A 17,654-nucleotide genomic window follows, 5' to 3' on the forward strand; every position below is an offset into this window, starting at 1 on the left:
ATGCAAAGATGTTTTGATTTTACGATCAGGGCTTTACAGCATATCTTGCTTTTTAATGTTTTGAATGTTTAAATCAGTGTTAAATAAAACAATATATGTTAAAGTCCCCTAAACAGAACCACGAGGCACCTTTAAAAATGATAAACTTTTTACAAATGCCATCTTTTTTTTAGTTCTTATAGACTATTAAACTGTACTGTCTTTAGATTTAGGAGTCAGTGATGATGGTGCTGTTATTTTATTTTTGTATCTTAATGTGAGTGATAATTCTTCATGTTCTATTTTGAGGTTTCTCTTTTCTTTCCTTCCTTTTTTTAGTATCCTTCCTGGAATAAATTGAAAAAATCCTTTTAAAAGATAATAACTCAAAGCAACAAAAGTCAGAATGAGCATATCTGCAGTGTAGCAGTGCCTGAATTTAAATGAAACTAGTTCTATCTTTTAAGCTATTGGAATGTATTCAGTAAAGATGACAACTTAATTCATTAAATTATTATAAGATTGCAGTATTTGCCTCACATGAAGACATGCCCATCAATAAAAAAAAGAAAGAGAGAAAGAAAGGAAAACTAGCTTTATGTTAATAAGGCCATGACATGGTACTGTCACGTACTTGTTCACGTTGTGTCTATACATAAAGTGTGAGGAAATAATTAGTCCCTGACCCTAGCATTGTAGTTGAATAGCCCTGTGGCTACTGTGATAAATGGGTTGGGTTCCCACATGTTCTCAATCTGTATTTCAGATGCTGGGATCACCTGTACTCCAAGAAGGCAACAAACCTCTGTTGTACAATTCTCTTCGTCTATTTTTTTGTTCACGACTTCTATAAACCAATAAGAAAAAAAGCAAATGCTTTTACCCTTGTCTCATTGATGACCATAACAAGTTTCCAAGGGATTCAGCAATAATATATAGCTGCTTTAAGGAGATATCTCTGGATTGGGGACTTAGATTGAAAAGGCCAAGAAAATAATCATTTTGCAATTTTTGCTGAAACCTTTACCATTGATGTTAAATCAATGAAGGAAATTATTTACAATCCAAATTATTTTCTAAGAGGTGGAAATAATTAATTAACAAAAATATATTGAGTCTCTACTTGAAGTTTAACATTGATGTAGGGATCACACTTTTTCCACCATTTACATTTGGTCTTAAATCTTAATTTGTTAGATGCTAAGACAAATGGAGTACAAAGTAATCAAATAAAAGCCACAACAATTTTTGGGGGGCTTGGGGAAATCAAGAGTTATGATGTTTTGCATAATCTTATTGAACAATTATTTGGTGGTTCTTAGTTTTTATCCAAAGCAATAGTTCTTAGTCCTGAAATCACAGAGTTCTGAACAATGGTATAAATAAATAGAAAAGAGGTGGCACAGTCAATGGGTCAGAAAGAAAAATAAACATAAAATAACTAGTTCAAAATATAGTATAGGGCTAGATCTAATTTCAAAAGTTAAGAGCCTTACGTTTAATAGATGAACATTAAATTCACCCTTTAAAGAAAAAATGCCCTTTTAAACTTACGAATCATTTATTCTTTATTGTTAAAATGATGGGGATAATTTGATTGTTTTAGGCAGTTCTCTGTCCAAAAAGGAGAGAAAAACTTGAAAGGTTGTTTGTTTGGCTAATATATATGATATTCTATATCCATATCACATATATCATATTGGAGTGAGAAATCTAATCTCACTCCAAATATTGCAGGAAGATATGCCATTCGTTGAAAACTCTGGGGTAATATTTTTATGGCCAGTGTTCTTTGCTTGACAAAATATATTCATTTAGTAAATAATTATGGAGCATTTTCCGAGCTCCAGGTAATGAAACCAATACAGGAGTTTTTTTAGACTGCCAATCTTTAAGGAACTCTAAATCCTGTGTATGATGTATACATTGAAAATACTGTGATACAAATACAACTTAGGTAAGAAACATCAGCAAAAAGTTTATGGAAACACTGAAGGGAGAGTGATTAACTCTGACAGAAAAGGGTTGGAAAAAAAACTTTACAAAAACATTTACCTTTCAAGAGCATGTAAATGGACAAATACATAATTTAAAACTAAAAAGTAGCTGAAATTTCATGAAGAATTTATATTTGAACAGTTTCAAATAAAGTTAGTTCATTCAATATTAACACATGATTTCTTTTGACAGGGTCTTGCTCTGTTGCTCAGGCTGGAGTTCAGTGGTATGATCATAGCTCATTGAAGCCTAGATTTCCCAGACTCAGGCAATCCCCCCACCCCAGTCTCCCGAGAAACTAGGTCCACAGGTGTACACCATCACGCCCAGCTAAGTTTCTAATTTTAAATTTTTTGTAGAGACGAGTTCTCAAACACCAATATCAACACAAAATTTTATCTTAGTGAAATCACGAGTAGAGTAAAAGTTGCTTTTTAAATTTTATTTATTTATTTATTTTTTTATAGGTACATTTTCTTTTTTTATTTTCATTTTTTTAATTATACTTTAAGTTCTAGGGTACATGTGCATAACGTGCAGGTTTGTTACATATGTATACATGTGCCATGTTGGTGTGCGCACCCATTAACTCGTCATTCACATTAGGTATATCTCCTAATGCTATCCCTGCCCCCTCCCCCCTCCCCACAACAGGCCCCGATGTGTGATGTTCCCCTCCCTGTGTCCAAGTGATCTCGTTGTTCAGTTCCCACCTATGAGTGAGAATATGCGGTGTCTGGTTTTCTGTTCTTGCGATAGTTTGCTGAGAATGATGGTTTCCAGCTGCATCCATGTCCCTACAAAAGACATGAACTCATCCTTTTCTAGGGCTGCATAGTATTCCGTGGTGTATATGTGCCACATTTTCTTAATGCAGTCTGTCACTGATGAACATTTGGGTTGATTCTAAGTCTTTACTATTGTGAATAGTGCTGCAATAAACATATGTGTGCATGTGTCTTTATAGCAGCATGATTTATAATCCTTTCGGTATATACCCAGTAATGGGATGGCTGGGTCAAATGGTACTTCTAGTTCTAGATCCTTGAGGAATCGCCATACTGTTTTCCACAATGGTTGATCTAGTTTACAGTCCCACCAACCGTGTAAAAGTGTTCCTATTTCTCCACATCCTCTCCAGCACCTGTTGTTTCCTGACTTTTTAATGATTGCCATTCAAAAGTTGCTTTTTACAAAATCATTATGCTACATTGGAATTTTGCCTATGTTTATTCAATCATTTTTCTGGACAAAAGATGAAAGGATGAGATTGTAATACACTTCTTCCCTTAGACCAATGTTTCGCACTGGTACAGTTATTGGCATTTTGGCAGAAAAATTGTGTTTTTAAATATATTTAGTATCTATGGACCCTGGACATTACATGTAGGTCATACATTTCAGTTATTTTGACAACTAAATCACCCTCTTACTTTTCCAAAAATACCAAGTGAGCATGGAGGTATGCTTAAGACACTTGGTTGAAAGAGCTAGCCATTCATCATACCTGGCTTTATAAAAGCATGGGTTGATATAACAACTCCATTTTACCTGCTCCTGGTGGGAAAGTCTTTGAAATGGCAAATTTCAAAGGCAATCTTTAAAGTTTAACCAGAATACTTTTGGTAAGAATGTACTTCTGAAAGCTTACATATTGCTTACCATTACTTACCAGCAGGTGCCTAAAAGGCAAAAGATTAGAAAAAGAAGTACAAAGAAAGGGAGCAGAAGAAACAAAAGGAAGAGAAGGAACCAATCATCTTTTTTTAAGGAAATAAAATTAATCCTATAATACCTTACACCCTAATCCATCTCAGTGAAGGCCATAGATTATAAGTAAACTTCAGAAATCACCCTCTTTACACGTATTTTTATTCCCACAATTTGTATCTACCCTAGTCTCCTCCCTGTTCCATCTCCCTGACCTCCTAATAGAAATGTAACCCATGACATTATCACATTTTCACTGTTTGTAGCTTCAGGAAGAATAAGTTATGCCTCTTTCATTTTCCATCTCTGTAACTGTTTCCTTGCACATACTTTCAACTCCCTTCATTATAATAGCCTGACATAAGCAAAACCCTGGTTATGTCTGGCAAGATAATATGGCTGGAGAAAAAATAAATAAAAACTTTTTCTGCATAAACCACAACTGGGACTCCATCATTGCTTGAAAACCCTACTCAACTATCCTCTAAAAGAACCATTTCTTTCCTCTTTTCTCTTCTCCCTATTTACTGTAGAAAAATAGAAAGGATTTCAGTAGAGCTACTTCATCATGCTAGCACCAAATCTATTAGCTTGCATTAATATCTAGAACTCTTTCCTATATTTCCCTATAATAGTGAAGAATCTCTGTCTCCTTCAATCTAAGTCCAGTACTTCTGTTTGTATGCTTGTATCCTGGATGTCACTGCTTCTCAGTATTCAATGGATTGTATCTTCAATTATCCTCTCTAGTTTCATTTCTTCTTTCTTTTCTTTCTTTCTTTCTTTCTTTTCTTCTTTCTTTCTTTTCTTCTTTCTCTCCTTCCTTCCTTCTTTCCTTCCTTCCTTCCTTCTCTCCCCCTTTTCTTTCTCTCTTTCTTCTTTCTTTCTTTCTTTCTTTCTTTCTTTCTTTCTTTCTTTCTTTCTTTCTTTCTTTCTTTCTTTCTTTCTTTCTTTCTTTCTTTCTTTTCTTTCTTTCTTTCTTTCTTTCTTTCTTTCTTTCTTTCTTTCTTTCTTTCTTTCCTTCTTTCTTTCTTTCTCTCTCTCTTCCTTCCTTCCTTCCTTCCTTCCTTTCTCTCTCCTTCCTTCCTTCCTTCCTTCCTTCCTTCCTTCCTTCCTTCCTTCCTTCCTTCCTTCGTTCCTTCCTTGCTCAATCACCTAGGCTGGAGTTCAGTGGCACAATCACACCTCACTGCAGCCTGAACATCCTGGATGCAAGTAATCCTCCTGCCTCAGCCTTCTGAGTAGCTGAGACCTCAAGTATGAGCTACCATGCCTGGCTATTTTGTTTGGTTGGTTTTTTGTAAAGATGGAGCCTTGCCATATTGCCAAGGCTGGTCTTGACTCCTAGACTCAAGAGATCCTCCTACCTCAGCCTCCCAAAGTGCTGGGATTTCAGAGCCACCATGCCTGGCCTTTTACTTTTTGGCCCTCTATTTTCTTCATCATTAAGCTCCCCGTTTTGTTGGATTATACCCATCAGTAGGCACATATGCCTTGATATCTTTAATTTTTATAAAATTCCTTTTCTTTACCATTTGCCAACCAACTTTTTAAAAATATATGCCCCATTATTACCTTTCCTGCAATCACAATATATGTCTTCAATATAACAATGCACCTTTACAGAATTATACTCAGAGGATGAGAAGGAAGATAAAACAGGACAGGATAAATAAGGTAAAAGATAATGGCTGAGAACTTTCAAAATTTCTACAAAAATGATTACTCATATAGCCAGGAAACTCATAAAATCTGAAGGAGGGGAAAGCTAGAACAAATATCTTCCTTAGATACATTGTCATCACACTTATAAAACCAAAGTTAGAAAGGAAGTGTTAAAAGCAACCAGAGACAAAACAGACAGGTTATGTGACATATTAGTAACAATAATATGGTGTAATGGCTGACATCTTATTCAAAATACTGGAGGCTGAATAACAATGGAGTAATACCTGTAAAGCGCTAAAATTTTTTAAAAAGGTAAACAAAACTCTCATACCTAAAATTCTATATCCAAATAAAATAAAATATCATTGAAAATGAAAGTTAAACAAATATATTTTCAGGCACATAAAGGCTGAGATAATTCAGTTCTAACAGACTTGCACAATAAATGCTAAATGACTCTTAATTCTGAAAAATCTGAATCTAATTACATACGTGGTAGGCAATTTAATAACGTCCTACAAATCTCACATATTCATACCTTTTTTTGTGCTTTTTTCTTTGTGCTTCAGATTGAACACTATTTATGCCTTCAAGTTCACTGATTTTCTCCTCTATGTTTGTTCATATTTATTTAATGAATTCTTTATATCTATCTATATGTCTATGTACTATCTATATATCACTAGATCTATATATATTCATATGTATATATCTATATTGACATCTTTACATACCTTATCCTAAAATTTTTATTTGATTCATTTTAATAGAGTCTATGTCTTTGCTAAAATGTCCATCGCTTCACAACTTTTGTCAATATTTTTTATAAAACCCACATGGTTATTTTTGAGTTTCTATCTAATAATTCCAACATCTTGATTATCTGTGAATCTGTCTTTATTAACTCTTTCTTCCTTTGAATATATATTCCATTTACTTGCTTGTTTGAGTGTTCTATTCTTTTTTATAGAAAATCTTTCTTTGCTATTTAGTCTTGCTACCCAGTTTTGCGGTTGCTACACAGTCTTTGCTTTCTAATCCTCCCTAGTGCTTTCTATACTTCCGAGAATTATTTATATGCATCTTCACTTCCCTCAGCAGTCACAGGATAGTCATTTTATTCTCTGCAACCCGAGAGAGTATCTTTCTTATTTCTCATGTACAACCGTCAGCCTTCTGCAGGTTCAGTCCGTAGTCTTTCAGATAGGTTTCTTTCAACCTTCCTGCCTACCACTTTCCCAGCCTGTGGTTCCTGGTATCCCAAGGTGCCTTGTGTGGATTTTTCTCAGCTTTCCTTCCCTGCCCCTAGTTATTGGCATACTGCACTCAAGCACTTAATGAAGACCCATGGGAAAGAATTGGAGTAGGTGAAACTTGTCATGTGGCTGGAACTTCTGGAATTCTAGTCTGTCATACCAGACATGAAAGGTTTTTAACACATAGTTTGGCATTTCTTACACCAGTCTTTAGCAAGTTCTTTATTTTTTAACCACTCTGCCACTGTTTCAGAGATAAGAACAGCTAAGTCTCTTTTCTTGTATAAACGTCTTGTCTTTGTCGGAAATTTAGTTTAGTTAGGTTTCCTTGAATCTTCAACTTTCTGATTGATTTTAAAATCTATTGTTTTATAGCTTATGTGGTTTTTCTGTATTGTTTTTAGGTTGAGAACTATGGTGTTTAACAACTTTTTAGTCCTTAAATAGGAGTAGATATTCTGTTATTTGCTGTTATTTTGGATTCAGTCTCTCCAACTTTGTGCTCTGTTGATTTTATCCAAAATTCTATTATCAAACAGAAGTTGGAGATTGTTTTATTTTTTTTCATCCTTCTTTATCCAAAGATAAAGTATAAGAATTTTAGGCCAAAATATCTGCATTCAAGCTTATTCAAGGTGGATTAACCACTAAAAAGCTTTGAATTGCAGTACTTTTTTCATTAAAAGAGAATACTAATTAGTACTATTTAATAAAACCAGCTTCAATAAACAAACTGTCCTATGAATCATCGAGTAGAAGTGAAAATGAAGTAAGGTAGAGCTCATGAAAGCTCTTTATAAATTGTAAGTTAGTATGCACCTGTTGATTTTTATAACCATTAATAAATGGTACATTTCGAACTGGTAATTTTTCTAAGATTGCATCCAAAATCATTCCAATTTGTAGCAAAATCACACTCTCACAACTGCCATCAGCTCTGGTGAATATCATTGACAACTTCTTAAATTCTTTATCCTTTGTGGCAGGTTACGATTTTTTTTCTTGAGAAATAAAAATGTAACATAAAAAATAAAAATTTATTATTTATAAAAAATAAAAATGTAAAAAAAAAATAAAAATTCACACTGTGAATGCAAGTCACCTAGTATTTCACATCCTAAGGGAATAGCGCTATTAAACACATTTACTAATTCATTAATTATTCAGACTATCACTCCTACTCAATCACTAAAATGTATAGTAAATCTTTAACATAAATCCAGGGAAACTCCTTCAAACTGTATAAATAAACCAAATATTGTTTAAAATATAAACATCTGTTAGAAATGAAATGGACATGGAATGAGCATGTGTGATGAATCTTAAGTAAGACATCAATTCCATGTTAATACTTTTTAAAAAATTTGATTCTGCAAAATAATATTTTACATTTTTAAAAATTCTCTTTAATAATTACTTGTAGTCCTAGCTCACTTATTCTCCCTTTGCACCTTGGAATATTTCACTTTTGTGTGGCAGCAACATTATTTCTGGATAGGGGCTGGGTGAATTTTAGATTATTTTAGATTTTTTAATGAGTTCTAATAATATTACTGATGCCACCACTTTTCAACTAGCTAAGTAAATGTTTAACAGGGTTAATAGGGATAACTGAAATCCATACATAGGTGCACAGTTTCTCCAATTTCTTTTTCTTGCTTGTTTCAAATGATAGCTTCTAGCATAGGGGAAATGATTGAGCAAAATAATGCCTCCTTTCTCTTCCTGACTCTGGCTTCAAGTAAAGGTGGTAATGAGAACTGTGGAGGAGTGAGCCCCTAAAATAGAGTCAGGAAAGAGGCAAGAGCCAACCAGGATGGCACTTGGAAAAAGTTATGAGCAAAGACATGTTTAAATTGGAATTGTATTAGAAAATTCTAAAAATGTTTGTGAGGATACAAATTGTATAAGACACAAAGTATTTCTGAGAAAGAAATATAGAGAAAAGTCAAAAAGGGAGGTTGTGACCTGCCTGTTACCTATTTCAACATGCATTTACTCAGAATTCACCTGTACCAAACACTGAGTATTAATATAAAGTCAGAATGATAATATTGGGCTTCAGATCTAGCCTGCGCTACTAATAAGTTACAACAAGTATTATGATGGGTAGGAGAAACCAGTACATTCCTATCCTATAAAATTAAACAATAATTAAAGTAAGTAAGGTGTTAATAGATGTTTTATCACCAGGATATTCCATATCAAATGTGAAAAAAGCAATCATGACTGTGAAGTAATTTCCCAGGAAGAAAAAAATAATTAAACACTAAGAAAGCTAGAGAAGGAAGTATTTATCATTCACATTTCTTATACCATGATTAAAATATATTATCAAAAATAGAAAGCAAATATATTTCATCCAAAGTATAAAAATTATAGCTAAAAATAATATAATGTAATGTATCTATCAAAACCAAGTGATAATTTTAAAACAATATAAATGCTTGGAAATTGGATACTCAGTAATGCCATTTGAGGTATTTTGCATGGTGCAAACATCTAACTTTTTAAAAATGTTATGTTAATCTAGTGTATTATGTGTCTGAAACCAATCGCAAACTAGCCTTTGACAGACATACAATCTAGAAGGAAACAAATATCTCAAAATCAGTATCTTTTTATTTTTGTATTTTGCATAGCAAAAGAAAGTGGCAAGTGTGATTCCAGAATGAGGAAAGAGAAACATTTCAAGGCAAAGCAGTCAGTTACAATACCACAGGTTTTCTTTCCTTACCTATTTGGCCATAAACTCTATTAGGCATACTAGCCCAATTCACATGCAACCACAAAACTGTCTGAGATCTGAGTGTACTGTATGACTTGTTTTGTTGTGTTACTTTTTTTGTTTTGTCTTTTTCTGATAGTGATGGCATTCCCTGTCCTTTTTTCTTTCTAAAATTGTAAGCTTCACAGTTAGTTTAAAAATGTTAGTGCCATTGCTAGCTGCTATTTCAGTTTCTGAGCATCCAGATGAGCAAAGAGAATATGTTTCTTCCATGTCACCAGTTTTATTCCATAAAAAGAAAAATGGGGTTCTTAAATATTCACATCTTTTCAAATATCATGAGTTTCATCCTATTTCCAATTCTCATTTACTCAAGCCCAACTCCTACAAACATCCCCTAAGCATGTCCTATTTTTGATTTCCCTGTTCTAAATTATCTCACAAATCACAAATGTTTTTTATACAGTTCTTTTTTGATCACATTTCTTTCCTCAGCATCTCCATCGCCTTCCTCTAATTCTTCATTCACTTTAGCCTTTGAGTCCATTTCCAAGCTGCATAAGAACAATATATCTGGGCTTAACTTTTGTCACTTTATCACATGACCAAGATGTTCTGTAAATCATCTTGTCTCCCCGTGGCTCCTTTCTATACAGTGTTATCTGCTGCCTTCTCATCATTAGAAATATTGTTCTCTTGGTCTCTATTTATTGACATCCTATCCACTCTTTCAAGCTTAACTGAGTACAACTCTGCAAGCTATCTCCAACATTCTAACACAGGAAACTCGACATATATGAAGCTTAATTTCTTACTGTTTAATACTGAATTTAAATGCCCCTGTCTCACCGTGATTTCTGTACCTTGGTTAATGGTGCCATTAGAAACAAGCCTCCCAGGAAAAAATTCTGAAGAAAAAAACAAAAAAAAATCCAGTCTTCTTTCTCTTCTATAAATCAATTCTGGTCCATGATTTCTCCCCTTTGTTTTTTGTTGTTGTTGTTGTGTGTGTGTGTGAGTATCATTTGAATATGTGCCTTCCTGTGCTTACCTACAAATTCTGTCTTAGGTCAGATGTTTATCAATTTTCACTAAGTTTACTATATAACAAAAGAAAAGACTCTCCACTGCCCACCAATTGCATCCACTCAGTGGCCACCAGAATTAACATCAATATCTGGGTGTCTTATAAGCAAATTATATTCAACATGTTTCAAAATAAATTCACTACCCATCACTCCTTTAAAGTTTGTCTCCTTCTCTATTCTCTCCCCATTTTAATGATAGCCTAATGAATCTAGTTATGCAAGCCAGTGACCTGGGATCACTGGTATGCTGGAGCCAGCTACTTAATGGCTTGTGAGAGCCAATTGTGTGTATCTCTTTCCAACATTGTACTCAATGACATCATGTTGGCAGCTTGAATTCGGCTTTCACGGGAATATTTATACCACTAGAAATTGGCAAATGCTGTCATTTGGCACTTTGATTTTTGTTCTTGTTTTCAGGAAGTCAATTTACCAGCATGTCACTGCCTGGGAACATCCTCCATGACAGTCATTCTTCTTTTCCATTTTTTTTTTTTTTTTTGCAAAGTGCCAGGTTTTTAAAGATTTTAACTTATGTCTGTTTAACCGTTTTATTCAGATACATCCATTTATCCTCAAGGATCATCACTGAAATAATTTCCTCATAATTTATTTTCTTTCTTCCTTGGAATAGTTCTGCAACACTGCTACCAAAATGATCTTTCTGTAATGAAAATCTGATCCTATAATTTTACATATCATAGGATTATATAGGTTTATACTATACTATGTTATATTATATCATATTATATTTATTATAACATTAGTTACAAAATAATGTAACTCCAAAATACTGGAGAATAGAGTACAAATTCCCAAACACACTGTGGAAGGCTTCCATTTGTGATCTGTGATCTTTACCTATTGGTCCAAACTTCTCTTCTCCTGCTTGGTGTTAGATATCCAAATGACATACCTATGAATTATTTTCAGCTCCCTTAGGTTAAATCAGTTCATTGCTTATAGTTTGTAATGCTGCGCATTATCATTTCAATATTCATTTTCCAAGCTCAGAATGCCTTACTTATCCAAAATCTAACTGTAAAATTTCATCTGCCAAACCATTCCAGATATTTTCAGATATTCTCATTCCATTGTTGTCTTGTAAATAAAAATCATATTACTACTAAAGTAAAGCCTTTGTCACATTAAAGTACATATGGAGATTCATCTTTTTATTCAGTTTTGCGTTCTTGGAAGCAGTCCTAAGCATGGTGACTGATTGACCCATAGTAGTTGCTTAACTACATAAAAAAATAAAAAGAAGGAATAATCTGTGGATTACATTTAAAAATCAGTCATAAATGACAAAGATCTCTTATACTCCTGCTTCTCTTCAATTCAAGTCAAGGAGTCCCTTCTGAGTGCCTATTACTACTAAGAACTATGCATCTTGGTTTTAGATCTGTCACAATGTGTCTGCTTGTATTGCTGTTACCTGATTCGAAAATGGAATGTTTGTCACATGTGTGTACATGTAAATTTTTTCTAAGAATTATGGCAACATGTTTGACCTATAAACAATATCTGTTCAATTTTGAAAATATTCTCAAGGTTTGATAGGGCAAATATTGTGCCATAAAGTTTAGGAATAATAGCTAACATGTTTGTACTATGTATTTATCTATCATCTATATGACTAAAGAGAATTCTCACCGCTATTGGCATCTGTTTCTATTCACTTAATCTTCATAATAGGCCTATGAATTTTGCTTACTATCATTATCATCCCTTTTCTATAAATAAATTAGCTAGACAGAAAGAAATTAAGAAAAGATTTCCAATATTACATGGGAAATAAATGAAGAAAACAGAATGTTAACCTAGGCGGTCTGACTGTGGAGTCTCTGCCTTTAACTACTATATAGTAGGTGGATGACTCAGTAGCTGATAAAATAACCCAAGCATTATAAAGAAATGTACAGAAATTGGTCTTCCTTTAAAAATTTTAATTACCACAATATTTTTTTCCGTATTATAAATACAAAACAAAACCAATTTTTGTCTGAGTTACAGAAAGCACTGTAGGATTTGCGTCTACTCTTTATCCCACTTCATGATGGGTGAAAGGTGGTAGCTGGAAAAAAGTGTATGTCTGTAAGGGAGTATATATTTATGGAATATCCTGAAGGTTGAAAAATAATAATTATCCTTTAAAAACTATGTGAAATCATTAGGGTCAAACGGCATTTAAATGTTAAGTAAAATTGTTGAACATGACAAAAAGAAAAGGAAAAGCGGCTTTTAATTTATAGCGATTATTTTCACCTCATGGAAGTCTGAGTAAGTTGAACTCTTTGGGGGAAAAAATGTTTTTCTTTATAAACTCTCAGTGCAACACTTTTCTAAATCAGAAATATTTTGTTCCAGAAATAGTGTTAATCTGTTTTAAATGCACTCTTTAAACATGTGAATTTTGCTGATTTTATATTTGAAATAAGGCACAGCTCATGCAAGTATTAATTGATTTATAGCTCGCTCAGTTGACTATGATTTCATGGAGCGCAAAAGTACTTACAGTAAGTGTTACAACCTCCCAGGGGAGAGTCCAAAATGTTGAGAAAAGGAGCATTGAGCAAAATAGCTTCTGGAGAAATATTAACCAATTTCTGACTAGCTTTTAATGTGCCTGGGGGGAGCTTTTGTTTTGCAGATTATCTTACTGTTTTTGCTGTCATAGAGGACTTTAGCTGGGCATGGAATGTGTTTGCATTACAGCAAAAAAAAAAAAAAAAAAAAAAGAAAAAAAAGAAAAAAAAAAGAAAAAATGTTAAATAAATGGAACTGTAAAATATTGAGATACGAAAGAGGCAGGCAGCCAAGCGAATACCATTTATATCAGTCTCCTCTTCCCCTATGTGCTGTACTACCACGTTCCTTCACTGACTTTTCCCCTTCCCTTTTCACCATCCCTCAGCTTGCTGGGCTGGAAAGATAAGGACCCATTTCCTTAGGGGAATCAGTTCTTGCAACAGTTAATCGACCACCAAGTGCTGAAGCATCCAAGGGAAGGCGGCTGTACATCTGGAAAGAACAATCTGCCTCTCAAGAGGCATGGATTTCGAGAGATATTTGGAAGTTTATTGATTCCAAGAGAGTTGAAATCATGGACATACGTGCTGTTTTCTCAGAGGAGTTTATCAGAGCACACTATCACCTTTCCGCGTTCTGTGTCTCTGCTTTGGGTAACAAGAGAAAGTCACTGCTATAGTTTGAACGTTGCACTGGGATAACAAATATCACACAGGAGTTTTTAAAAAGCAGAATTATTGAAGGTTCAATACTTTGAATTCAGGGTAGCCAAAGTCCTAGCTTGGGGTGTACTTTGGGGTAAATTTGTTTGACACTTTGTGTTGCTTTACATTGCTATTCTTTTGGATGTCTGTTTGTAACAATTAGTTCATTTTATTTTAACAATCTGGGCCAAAATTTCTAGAACCTTTTGCTAGTTATTGAGGGGTGGGGGCAACCTTCTCCCTAATTTGGAGAAACAGTTTATTCTCAGACTCCAGATGGTCGTTTTGGAAATTCTGTTGTGACCAGAAGTGGAGAAGTGTGATTGTCACTGTGATAGCTGCTAAAGAATTTGTTAAGTATTAAGATAAAGTAATATATATAGTTTTTTGTTGTCTTATGGTTCTGGGGTATTTTTCTCTTTTCTTATACTTTAGACCATTATGATTTTACTCTCAGTTGATATATAAACTCACAAATCTGGGAAACAATATTTGATTTAATTTTCTATCTGTGGCGGGAAGAGAGGTGGAGTCTGGAATATATAGGGTGAATCCAGCAAGAGAGAAATATATCAAATATTAATATGTGACATAAGACCATGTGGCTAATGTTACATGTCATTTAAACATGCTAGGAAAAAAAAAAAGAGATGGAATTGGTTTCAGTCCCATTTTGTTTTGCAGCTCACTTGCAATATGTGGTATCTGGCCAGCTGTCTAAGCCTTTTATATTTTTATTCATGACATCCTATTCATTACATCCTGTATTTTAAAATAAAGCTAGTTTAATGAAGTTTTCAAAGAAAAATTTAAAAATATTTTCTAATGGCAAAGGAAATGTTCTGTGTAGGTTTTGTTATTTTTGTTTTTCATCCAATCTAATTTAGAGAATCAATTTTTAGCTACTGGTTTGGAGAACATTTAGCTAAGATTTCTTTTCTCTTCTGTTTTATGTAGACCAATCTGCGAGTTTTGTAATTTTATTTTTTCTTTTACACTGGGTTTTTAATTTTAAATCCCCACTTTCATACATATATGATCTCTCTATTTTGCATCCGGTAAAATATACAGACATACACACACACACACACACACACACACACACACACACCATTCAACTGTCTAACTCTTTCTACAACTCTTTTCTCTTTCTTGCTTATGCATTGTTTATGACAGGAAGATAGATTGTTAATGCTTAATTTTGAATATTGTTTCATTTTTGAAGCAATATTCAAAAAGTGTGACCTTACCAGAAAAATCTATTTCCAATATAGTTTCTATGCCATTCAGTGTAAGTATTCAGCAATTACAAGGCATGGTTTTTCACTTAGTCTCTTGGAAGCTAGGGAGAGAATTGTTTTTCTACATGCTGATGAACAAATAAATAAATGTCTTCTGAGGTCATCAAAAAACAGTTTCCTCTTTTGGTTTTTAACTTGTTCCTTCATGAATTCTGTTCTCCATCTTCATTTAAATGATTGTAAAATAACCTGTTATGTAGTATAAATCATCTTTTACTTAAGGCATTATTCTCTGTGTTGGATATTTAAGAAATTTTAAGGTTTTATCCTTAGATACATAATATGATAACAGAAAAATTTATAGAATAATATTTGTCAATATCTGATTCATTATTTTTGATAATTTGTAATATGTAAAAGTTTTTTTATTCAAAAGAGAAAGCATTTTCTAAATGTCATTCTTTGTTTTTTAATTCTATAATTAGTATCTTCTTTTTATTTTATTTTATTTTATTTTTATTTTTATTTTTATTTATTTATTTATTTATTTTTTTGAGACGGAGTCTTGCTCTGTCGCCCGGGCTGGAGTGCAGTGGCCGAATCTCAGCTCACTGCAAGCTCCGCCTCCCAGGTTTACGCCATTCTCCTGCCTCAGCCTCCCGAGTAGCTGGGACTACAGGCGCCCCACCTCGCCCGGCTAGTTTTTTGTATTTTTTAGTAGAGACGGGGTTTCACCGTGTTAGCCAGGATGGTCTCGATCTCCTGACCTCGTGATCCGCCCGTCTCGGCCTCCCAAAGTGCTGGGATTACAGGCTTGAGCCACCGCGCCCGGCCTAGTATCTTCTTTTTAAATGATACCATTTTGGTTTCATGGAAACTGTCTTGAATTTGTTATATAAAGCTTATTTAAGATCTGTGACAATTTTTTTTTAATTTTAATTGATGAAGAAGTTTAAGTTTCACAGTAAAATTGAGCAGAAAATGCAGAAAGTTTCCAAATGCTCCCTGCCCTCTCACACAGTTAGCCACCTTCTCCACCGTCATCCAGCCCCAAAGCTGTACATTCGTTATCATCATTGAGCTTGTAGTGACATGTCATTGACACCTGAAAAGCATACTTTACATTAAGGTTTCCTCTTGGCATTTTACATTTTGTAGGTTTTGGCAAATGTATAATGACATGTATCCACCACTGTATCATCATATGGAATAACTTTGCTGTCCTAAAAATCCACTGTGCTCTACCTATTTATCCTCCTCCCCAAACCCTGCCAAACACTGATCATTTTTCTCTCTCCATAGATTTGGCTTTTCTAGGATGTCACATAGTTGAAATAATATAGAACGTAGCCTCCCAGAGTTGCTTCTATCACTTCATCATATGCATTTAGGGCTTTTCCGTGTATTTTTATAGCTTGGTAGTACATTTCTTTTAAGAATTGAATACTATTTCATTGTCTAGATATGCTACAGTTTGTTATCCATTCAGTTATTGAAGAATATCTTGGTTGTTTCCAGGTTTTGGCAATTATGAATAAAGCGTCTATAAACATCTGTGTGCAGGTTTTGTGTAGATATAATTTTTCAACTTATTTGGGTAAACTCTGGGACCGTAATTGCTGGATCTTATGAGGGTATATTTACTTTTGTGAGAATCTGCCAAACTGTCTTCAAAGGTGGCTCCACCAGTTTGCATCACCATCAGCAATGAATGAGAGTTCTTGTTACTTACATCCTCACCGGTATTTGATGTTGTCATTGTTTTGAATTTTTGCCATTCTAATGGGTAGGCAGTGGTCAATTTCCTTTTAAGGTAACTTTCACACCTGATTGCATTTTAATTCTGAAGTCTGTAATTCATCTCTATTATGGAAATACTTCCATTATTAATAGTGTCAAACTCATGTTGGTAATTATATTGTCCCTTCCATTTTCCTCATTTTTATAGCCCCGGAATATATCTAACTTATCTTTTTATCTCTTGAAGTCTTAATAGCATGTCTTGCATATATATAGTAGTTTTCAATGTGGAAAGAAAACAGTTCTCCAAAATCCACATAGTTCCTGAAATAGTTTAAGAAGAAGCGCTAAAGAAGCACTAAAATACCAACATGAATGTGTACCCAAAATAAACTTTGAATCTTATTTTTATTGTTTTTAAAACATTATCTAGCTCATATTATGTGGCTAACACTCTATATTACTTTCAGACACATTTTCAAAAACATATTTTTACATTTAGTCTTCTTTGAAATGCATTCATCAGTCTTATTATCATTACTATTGGCCTGAACGTGTTCCCCCAAAATTTATATGTTAAAACTTAACCACCAATATGAGAGTACCAAGAAGCAGGACTCTAGGAGGTAACTAGATCATGAAGGTCCCAACCTTATGAATGGGATTAATGCCCGTATAAAAGAGACTTCACAATCATTTGTTTCACTTGCCTTCCTGCCTTCCACCATTTGAGAATGCAGCAACAAGACTCCCATTTCAAGGCACCCTCCTGGAAGCAGAGACTGAGCTTCACCAGACAATGAATCTGCCACAGCCTTGATCTTGGACTTCCCAACCTTCAGAACTGTGATAAAAACATTTCTGTTACTTTAAAAATTACCCATTTTGTGAGATTGTGGTATCATAGCAGGAATGATCTAAGATAATCACCGTTTTTAAATCAAGGACATGAAGTACCTAACATTTAAGTGTGTCTTAACATCAAATAATAATTCAAACCCAGTACATTT

At 33.9% G+C, this 17,654-nt stretch overlaps 1 long non-coding RNA gene across 1 annotated transcript in view; it reads left to right on the forward strand.

Moving 5' to 3' along the window:
- Window positions 1–15,075, forward strand: part of LOC135970892 (uncharacterized) — a 36,140-nt gene extending 21,065 nt beyond the window's left edge. Inside the window, exon 2 of the long non-coding RNA XR_012435308.1 lies at window positions 13,345–15,075. This is a non-coding gene — a long non-coding RNA (uncharacterized lncRNA). The remainder of the gene's footprint in view (window positions 1–13,344) is intronic.
- Window positions 15,076–17,654: the final 2,579 nt, after the last annotated feature.

This window comes from Macaca fascicularis, chromosome 5 (assembly GCF_037993035.2).
Source record: "Macaca fascicularis isolate 582-1 chromosome 5, T2T-MFA8v1.1".
Lineage (NCBI taxonomy): Eukaryota > Metazoa > Chordata > Mammalia > Primates > Cercopithecidae > Macaca > Macaca fascicularis.